Below are 10181 nucleotides of genomic sequence, written 5' to 3'. Positions count from 1 at the left end.
TTGCTTCACACTCAAATACAAAGATTCCTGGTGTACTACTCTTTTCTTCATATGCAAATTTGGTCCTTGTATCAAATATTAAAGTGTTACCGTGTACAAACAAACATAAAAAATATTATAGAATATCTTAGCTTCTGTGCTTAATTTCTAGCATCGTATTCAAAATTTAGTTATTTCATTTTGAAATGGTGTGGGTTTTGTAGGCATTGGGAGAAAGTTAAAATCTGCCAATAATAAACAATTTAGAAATCAGAAAGAATGCTAACTTTTCAGTTATAGTTAAAATTTAATAATATATCTATCTACAAATAAACCTATAAAAAATATTGTTGTAGGGCCGGAACAGTGAAGTACTATACATTGCATCAATATGAGCTAAAGCAATATTTACTTTCACATGTGGTAAAAGAAATAAATTACCCTCCAAACATGGTTATAGACCTGAAACAAAGATACTATATGATGTCTTGCTTGTAGAATGGCGACAGGATGACTAAAATAACACAATTATATTAGTACAAAAACAACAAATACGATCAAATCATTTTACCGAGTTGGCATCTTAATATTGCACAAACACATTACACAGTGCTTGTATTTTTACGCATACACAACCTCTCTTTATGCGTTGTTTGAAGATTGATAGTTAAAATAGACCAAGAAAATAGTTAAACACAAATAGCATGTGCAGCTATCCATTTAGGATCATAAAGTATTTCCTAACATAACATAAAGGGTAAGAGGAGATAGTACGTATTTATTCTTGAAACACAAAAAGTAAACAAAGATTTCCATTTTTATTCTGCTAAGCTTCAAAATTTACCTTAGCAACTCTTATCCCGGCATGGTTCTACAGGAATAAATATAGCAGCGTTCTTGATGCCTGCAACAAAGAATATTTCAGCTAATTACTCATTTAAAATGACCAAAGCCTTTAATCGGTCAAAAGATAAAGGAGACAAAAAAATATTAAAGCTAAAGAGAACTTAATGGAATTCAACATACACTCACAACTCATTTATAAAGACCACAACCTATCATGTCTCAAAGATAACAGACATTAATAAAAAGGATTCAACCTAGAGCAAGTAGTAAGCACTTTTCTTCTTTCTCATGATTCATGAGCTTAGTCCATTTCATTTCAGGATGATATGCCAATTAAACATTACAGTGGACAAAACTAACAGTTGGCTAAATGTAAACGTTTGTTAAATGTTGTCCGATTAAAATCTCCATATGGTCAGTGTTTTCAACCATGTCACTACAGTATTAATGAATAAATTCCCATTTCAACATGTTCATATTCAACATAGAGAGTTAGTTCCAGAATTTGTCACATGCGTGTCTTAGGAAATAACTAAAAGTCATTATATGTTGTTTAATAACCCAGTGAGGTTAGACTTGTAGCAAGGTATATGTCACACCTCTAGACAACAATACACCATAAGATATTAGAAGAAGTCATCAAAGGTTTCATTAGCAAACTTAACATATTTAGCAACCTATAATATGGGTCCAATGTACAAAAAAACAGAGAACAAGAAAAAAAGAAAGAAAGAAAGAAAGAAAGCAAACAAGCAATAGAGGTAGTCCTAGATAAATACATTAGAACAAAAGCAAGGAAATCAGCATTGATGTAACGTGGATTGCTAGTACAACTATTGATCGTTCTAGTAAGCCACAAGATTAATCATCTAGATTTTCCAAACTAATGAAAAGATACCTACCTCTAAGATGCAGGATATCACTTGGTTTGAAGGTAGCATAATGATACACCAAGTGCATGGGAAATGTAAGTCCTGTAAATACAAATATTAGTTAAAAACATTCATATAATACTAAAGGATAGAAGAACACATGCCAACAAATATTCATATCTTTGCATAGATTACAGAAATTATGATGCTCAACTATACCACATCTATAAACTGCTCGTCATTAGAGCCCAAGTCATTAGAGAATCCTAAAAATATTTACCACTAAATCAACTATGCGGCCTGAAGAATAGAAAAAAACGCCGAAGAGAGTTGAGAAACACTCCAAAACAGAGAGATGACACTTATAAGAAGCGAAGAAGAACTCTGGAGTTGAACAATAAACGTATCACTAGAGAACAAGGGCTAAAAGGGATACCTGATGTGCATCGGATATTTGAAGAGAGTGACATAAAATTCAGCAGCATTTGTTTCCCTAAAATTTACTATTAGATATTCTTTGCCTAATACTAACCAAAAATTCGTAAAGCAGTCTGAAATTCGATAAATTGCACGGGACCTAAAAGCTATTAACCAAAATAAGACCTTCACTAATTCTCTTTTTGTTGTTGTTTTTGCTTCAGAAAGCTAGGGAAAGTTCTAGAGTTTGTGTCAGATATATTGCGAAGGAAATAAAGCAGTTTTACACCTAAAATAAATAATGGCAGAGCAAAATGTCATTTATGCCCTTGGTCGACCATCAAGCCTTTTCTATATAATAATAAAAATAAAAATAATAATATATATATATATAATAGACTAAGGAAAACTACAAAAAAGTACTACTATTACTCCATTAAAGCTCTATAAAAAGTTATTCTTGGTCAATTTCATATTCTTTGAAATATATAGAATGTCTCCAGTACTGGCCTTGTGGTTATTGAAAAGAGTTATAAAAGCTTAGTGCGATTTTACTAAGAATAGCACAAAGATTGTACCTATATTGTTTCTATGTATTCCATCACATCGGTTTCTTTCTCTCTAACTCAGTCAGTCAAGTCACTCCGAATGTCTATTCCTCTTTTCTCTGATCGATTCATTCAGTCAAGCCACTTCTACCTAGCTATTACCTACGGATAATAAAAAAATTAAAGGGAAAAGCTTTAAGAATCCTATCTATATTTCGAGTATAAGATATCGGATACACATGTAAGAGGGTTGTATACGGGTGAAATCGAGCCCATAGGATGTCTCGATTTCCGATGAAGTGAACTGAGCAAGAAACGTAAAGGCAAGGAACCAGAATCGAGGCAAGGAGCCCCTTGATCCGGGGTCCGGGCAAAACACCGGCCCTCGGGAGTATCGGTGTCATGATCCCAGGTTCGGTTCAAACCCCAAAAGTCTCGGAGAGCATTACCAGACAATCGAGCAAGACCAACAAAAGGCCGTGATATTCGCGACATGTCGGATATCACGGCGTGGATCTCGGCACATATCGGCAGAAAACCACTGATTAGTTAAACGAAAGATTTTTACCTTTTATGGAATTGTACATAGGGTAAAACTCCCCTACTATACATAGGGGGTCTGATTATTCATTAGAGACATGATAATACGCACATCAAGGCAATATACTCTTATTTTCTCTGTTATTCAAATCATCAGTAACGTGAGCCCGGGTTCAAAGGCAGGCATTCCATTAAGCTGTTACTAAGTGCGGGATCACACCTCTTGATTGGTTTGATATTTTATCACTTCATTTATCTGTTTAATCTAACGCAATTTATCGTTTGTATTGAATTAATCAACGTATCCTTAAAATCACTTACAAATTTAATTGTTATCCATTTTTTAGGGTAAACAGTTTGGCGCCCACCATGGGGGCTAAGGATAATAGTGGTAATTTGATACAAATTTCCATAACACACTCTATTTTACACTTGTTCTTTGAGCTTTTAATTCCAGGTCTAATAAAAAATGTCGAACTCCCAATCTGCCCATTTGAACGTGGATGCTGAGTCGGACCATCATGGAAAAAAAAAATAACGTGGTACCCAGCAACGAGGTGCCCTATGCTGACCCCAACAGAGTCCCGGTCGTTGATCCGATCGATGCCAACTCACATGTGGCAACCGAAGCAAACTTGCCTGCTGACACCGAAAATAGCATTCGCGGGAGAGCCCGATCGATAGCCTGGACTACACGCGACGGAGAAGGTGGCGAGATCAACTTGCGCGTGATATTCGAAATGTTACAGGCTCAACAGACAACGATAGCCCAGTTGCAGAACCAAAGTCGAGCCCCCAGCAGAGTTGAGCCCGAATCGTCGCGAAAAAATGCCCGTAGAAATGAACCGGCCATAGAAAGGTCAGGTGAAGCAGAACCCGGGACCAAACCTGAGATAATAAAGATGCTTGAGGAACTGAAAAAATGGATGGAATCAGGAGAAACGAAAATCGAAGCCAGCAACAAAAAAATGGAGACCTATAACTCCACGGTCAACTAAATCCCGGGAGCACCACCGATACTGAAGGGCCTGGATTCCAAAAAATTTGTCCAAAAGCCTTTCTCTCCGAGCGCAGCTCTGAAGCCGATCCTAAAGAAGTTCCGTATGCCCGAAATTCTGAAGTATAATAGGACAATCGATCCCAACGAACATGTGACCTCTTATACGTACGCCATCAAAGGAAATGACTTGGAAGATGATGAAATCGAATTCGTTCTGTTGAAAAAGTTCGGAGAGACCTTGTCGAAAGGAGCTATGATATAGTATCACAACTTACTCCCTAATTCTATTGACTCATTTACTATGCTTGGAGACACATTTTTAAAAGCGCACGCTGGGGCCTTTAAGGTCGAGACCAAGAAATCAGACCTTTTCAAGGTAAAGCAAAGAGATAACGAGATGCTCAAGTAATTCGTATCGAGGTTTCAAATGGAATGGATGAACCTGCCTCTGGTCACAGGCGATTGGGCCGTTCAGGCCTTCACCCAAGGACTCAATCCCCGAAGCTCATTGGTTTCATAACAGTTAATGCAAAATCTAATAGAATACCCGGTAGTAACATGGGCCGACATTCATAACCGATACCAATCGAAAATCAGGGTCGAAGACGATCAGCTCAAGGCCCCTTCCGGGTCCATTTATCCCGTCGGATTAGGTGACAGATCCAAGAGAGACATTGATCGTGAAACAAGATTGAATAGAGAACAGTATCAACCGTACAATGGAGATCGAAGGGGCAATGGGTCCATACACAACATTACGGGAAGTGAAAGAAGGAGCGACTGAGGTCAGAATAATTGGGGACTCATGAGCAAAAGCGGATTTTACAGACCCATCATGCCTAAGGAAGACCAAGGTTATCGGAGTAACTCTTCAACATCGACACTGCCGCCATCGTATTAGCCATCGGACGTATCAAATATACTAAGTGGACTTTACCATTGCAATCCGATCCTGGCCAAAGGGACCCCAACCTAATGTGTAAATATCATGGAACTCATGGCTACATGACCGAAGACTGCCGACAACCGAGAGAGGAAGTAGCCCGATTATTAAAAAACGAACACCTCCGAGAGTTTCTGAGTGATCGAGCAAGAGGAACCTCGGGACGTCATTAACATGATCATTGGTGGGGTTGACGTCCCCCAGGGGCCGATGTTAAAGCGCACCAAAGTGTCCATCACAAGGGAAAAAAGGATTCAAGATTTTGTGCCAGAAGGAACCGTATCTTTCAATGACGATGACGCTGAAGGCATCGTGCAGCCACACAATGACGTACTGGTAATATCTGTACTTACATATAGATCTCGAGTTAAGCGTGTGTTAATTGATCCAGGTAGCTCAGCCAATATCATCAGATCGAGGGTCGTAGAACAACTGGGTCTACAAGACCAAATTGTGCCTGCAGTCCAAGCTCTAAACGGATTCAACATGGCATGTGAAACCACTATATGGGAGATAACCCTACCGTTGAACACCGCCGGAACCGTTTAGGAAACAATGTTCTACGTGATCGAAGGAGATATGAGATACAATGCTCTGCTCGGAAGGCTATGAATTCACAACATAAGGGCAATACCCTCGACATTACACTAGGCGTTAAAATTCCTCATACTAGGAGAAGTTAAAACAGTTTACGGGGAGCAACCGACCGTAAAAGGGATATTCACAGTCAATGAGGTGGTTCCGATATCCTCACTCTCGATATCAAAGAACCCGAGTTTGGTCACCAAGGAAGAAACCAAATAGCAATCACCGACGCCAGCCCCGACCGAACCATAAAAGTAGGGAACGGGCGAGGATGACGACTACAGAGTTCCCATGTCTTTCATAATCCTTGACGATTCTGATGCCACCAAGTCAACGGTCGAGGAGCTGGAGCAAGTCATATTGATCGAGCACCTGCCCGATCGGAAGGTATACTTGGGCACGGCTTTAAGTCCCGTGCTCAGGAAAAAATTCATTGAATTCCTTATAACTAACATAGATTGTTTTGCTTGGTTCCATCTTGACATGACAGGGATCCCGCCGGAAATAACTACTCACAAGCTGACCTTGAACTCGCAGTTTCACCTGGTTAAACAAAAGAGGAGGCCTCGGTCCGAAGTCAAGCATGCATTCATCAAAGACGAGGTACCTAAACTCCTTAAAATTGGTTCCATTCGGGAAGTTAAGTACCCGAATTGGTTAGCAAACGTAGTAGTAGTCCCTAAAAGGGAAATAAATTAAGAATGTGTGTAGACTACAAAGACCTGAACAAAGCATGCCCCAAGGAATCTTTTCCTCTGCCCAATATCGATCGCATGATCGATGCGACGGCCGACCACGAGATCCTCAACTTTCTCGATGCCTATTCTGGGTACAACCAAATCTGGATGGACCCGGGAGATCAGGAAAAAACTTCCTTCATCACTAAATACGGCACCAATGGTTATAATGTAATGCCGTTCAGGTTAAAGAATGTTGGTTCCACTTACCAACGCCTAGTAAACCGGATGTTCGAAGAACAAATAGGAAAATCGATGGAGGTTTACATTGATGACATGTTAGTAAAGTCCCTGCGAGCAGAGGACCATTTGGAACATTTGCAGGAAACCTTCAACATACTAAAGAAATACAATATGAAGCTGAACCCGGAGAAATGCGCATTCGGGGTCGGATCCGGAAAGTTTCTTGGATTTATGGTGTATAACCGGGGAATCGAGATCAATCCGTACAAGATCAAGGCCATAGAAGACATCACCGTCGTGGACAATGTCAAGGCTATTCAAAGGCTAACCGTGTGCATAGCCGCCTTGGGACGGTTCATTTCAAGGTCCTACGATAAGAGCCACTAGTTCTTCTCGTTGTTAAATAAGAAGAACAACTTCTCATGGACCCCAGAGTGCCAACAAGCTTTGGAAGAACTCAAGCGGTATCTTTCGAGCCCGCATTTGCTTCATACTCCGAAGGCAGACGAGCAGTTGTACTTGTACTTAGCGGTATCCGAGATAGCAGTAAGTGGAGTCCTAGTCCGAGAAGAGGAAGGTACGCAATTTCCTATCTATTATGTTAGCAGGACTCTAGGCGAGGCCGAAACTAGGTATCCTCACTTAGAGAAATTGGCGCTCGCTTTGCTAAGCACCTCACGGAAGTTAAAGCCGTATTTTCAATGCCACCTCATATGTGTCGTAACTACTTACCCGTTAAAAAATATAATGCATAAACCCGAGCTCTCGGGACGATTGGCCAAATGGGCTGTGGAAATTAGCGTGTACGATATCGAATATCGACCCCGAACCGCCATCAAATTCCAAATTTTGGCAGACTTCATGGCCGACTTCACGCCAACCCTATTACCCTAAGTCGAAAGGGAATTGTTGTTGAACTCGGGTACTTTCTCGGGGATCTGGACCCTATTTACGTATGGTGTCTCGAACGCAAAAGGGTTCGGGCTTGGCATCGTGTTAAAGCTACCCACGGGTAACGTAGTTAGACAATCTATTAAAACTATGAAATTGACTAATAATGAGGCCGAATATGAGGCCATGATTGCAGGTCTTGAATTGGTTAAAATCCTGGGGGCCGAAGTGATCGAAGCTAAATGTGATTCCCTCCTTGTAGTGAATTAAGTCAATGGGACGTTCGAAGTGAAAGAGGAACGAATGCGAAGATACCTGGATAAACTACAGGTAACGCTACATAGATTCAAGGAGTGAACCCTACAACATGTACACTAGGATCAAAATAGCGAAGCCGATGCTCTAGCTAACTTGGAGTCGTCCGTTGATGACAATGAGTTCAACTCGGGAACGGTCGTATAACGCATGAAATCGGAAGTAGAAGAAGGCCAGGCCATGATAAATTCGAAAAACTTAACATGTGACTAGAGAAACAAGTATATAGATTACCTGAAGACCGGGAAACTACCCTTGGATCCTAAAAAATCAAGATCTCTGTGCACGAAAGCGGCCAGGTTCAGCCTGTCCGAAGATAATACCCTATTCAGAAGAACATTCGATGGCCCACTCGCCATATGTGTGGGGCTGGGAGACACCGAATATGTTTTCAGGAAAGTTCACAAAGGCACATGTGGAAACCACTCAGGGACCGAATCGTTGGTTCGTAAAATAATCAGAGCCACTATTACTAGATTGATATGGACAAAGATGCTAAGGAGTTCGTACGGAGATGCAACGACTGTCATAGGAACGCACCGATGATCCACTAGCCTGAGGAGCTTCTGCATTCGGTCTTGTCACCTTGGCCATTCATGAATATGGAATGGACATCGTCGGTCCCCTGCCATGGGCACAGGTAAGACTCAATTTATATTGTTTGAGACTGACTATTTTTCTAAATGGGTTTAATCTCAGGCATTTGAGGAAGTCAGGGAGAAATAAGTTATTGATTTTATTTGGGACCACATAATATGTCGGTTCGGAATGCCGGCCGAGATCGTATGTGACAACGGGAAGCAGTTCATCGGTAGTAAGGTGAGCAAATTTTTTGAGGACCATAAGATCAAAAGGATCATATAAACACCCTATCACCCTAGTGGGAACAGGCAGACAGAGTCTACAAACAAGACCATACTCCAAAACCTAAAGAAGAGACTGATCGACGCTAAAGGAAAATGGAAGGAAATTTTTCCCGAAGTGCTGTAGGCATACCATACGACCTCAAAATCTAGTATCGGGGCCACCCCATTCTCATTGGTCTACGGTGCCGAAGCGCTAATACCGGCCGAGGTAGGATAACTGAGTTTCAGGTTCCAATATGCTACTGAAGAGTCAAACGTTGAGGCCATGAGCACGAGCCTGAAACTATTGGACGAGAGGCGCGAGGCCGCCCTCGTCCGATTGGCCGCCCAAATAAAACGGATCGAAAGGTATTATAACCAGAGATCCAATCTCTGACACTTCAATATCAGGGACTTGGTGTTAATAAAGGTGACATTGAATACCCGAAACCCAAACGAAGGGAAGTTGGGACCGAATTGGGAAGGTCCATATTGAATTATCTAGATTACTGGTAAAAGTTCATACAAACTCGAAGCAGGGAACGATGAGCAACTACTAAACAACTAGATACTACTGCTGAGGTACGACCCCATTCATTCTTTTCTTTACATATATTGCGAATTGGACTAACACTTACAGGAAACAGCCAAAGAATGATGCAGCTGTTAGGCTTGAAAGCACGTGTTGCACTTTTTTCCCTTGAACTGGTTTTGTCATAAATGGGTTTTCCGGCAAGGTTTTTAATGAGGCAGCAGTGGATCGAGCTAACTTAGAATCAAAGACCGGTTATGAACTGGAATCGATGGTCGCATCAACAGTATCTGATCCCTCTCGACGATCGACCCCGAATAGTAGGGGCTATCACCCTCGGGTTATGATTTTAGCAAGGAAGGAAACTTTGTGCTTGAACAGTCTGGGCTAGGTGGATAGGACAATAGCCTATTAGGCAGTGCCTAAACTTAAATGGCTACGGCCACCCCCACTTGGGGACTGTCGTCCAAGGCAAGTTCGGACGGCTCGGGTATTGAAAACCGGAGGTACAAAGCCTATTAGGCAGTACCTGAACTTAAAAGGCTACGACCACCCTAGAAATGGCTCGGAGACGTCCGAAGCCCGTAATCAAAACATAAGGCCTTCAGAAATTCCAAACTGGTTCAAAGGTTACCCTTGGTAAAACTATAATCTAAAAACATCTAAACAAGCACTTCAGGGAAAGCTTCCGGCCATACCGAGCCCCTCACAAGTTTCAAACAAAATTTACATTGACAACGAGTCTTGTTCAAACCTCCGAACAAGACCTTATTTCTACGTTTTATTTCGTACTAAGACATTTGAAATCTTTGCAATCATAAAGGGAAAGCCAAAAGAAACGAACTCAAAAATTGCCAAAGAGAAAAAAGCCTTATATACATTGCAATAGAAGTCTTTTACAAAGGCCAACGAAAACGGCCTAAAAAAAAGAACAAAATGCAAAAACAA

The 10181-nt window shown here is 41.0% G+C and overlaps 1 long non-coding RNA gene across 1 annotated transcript; it reads right to left on the bottom strand.

The window, feature by feature from the left end:
* Positions 1–531: 531 nt before the first annotated feature.
* Positions 532–2396, bottom strand: LOC107770394 (uncharacterized). Its single transcript, XR_001644600.2, has 3 exons — positions 2134–2396; positions 1728–1799; positions 532–883 (listed from the first exon to the last, which is right to left on the bottom strand). It is a non-coding gene; the product is annotated as an uncharacterized LOC107770394 (long non-coding RNA).
* Between the last annotated feature and the right edge of the window lie 7785 nt (positions 2397–10181).

The sequence above is a fragment of the Nicotiana tabacum genome, chromosome 19 (genome assembly GCF_000715075.1).
Source record: "Nicotiana tabacum cultivar K326 chromosome 19, ASM71507v2, whole genome shotgun sequence".
NCBI classification, from domain to species: Eukaryota; Viridiplantae; Streptophyta; class Magnoliopsida; order Solanales; family Solanaceae; genus Nicotiana; species Nicotiana tabacum.
This window is presented reverse-complemented; position numbering and strand designations above follow the sequence as displayed.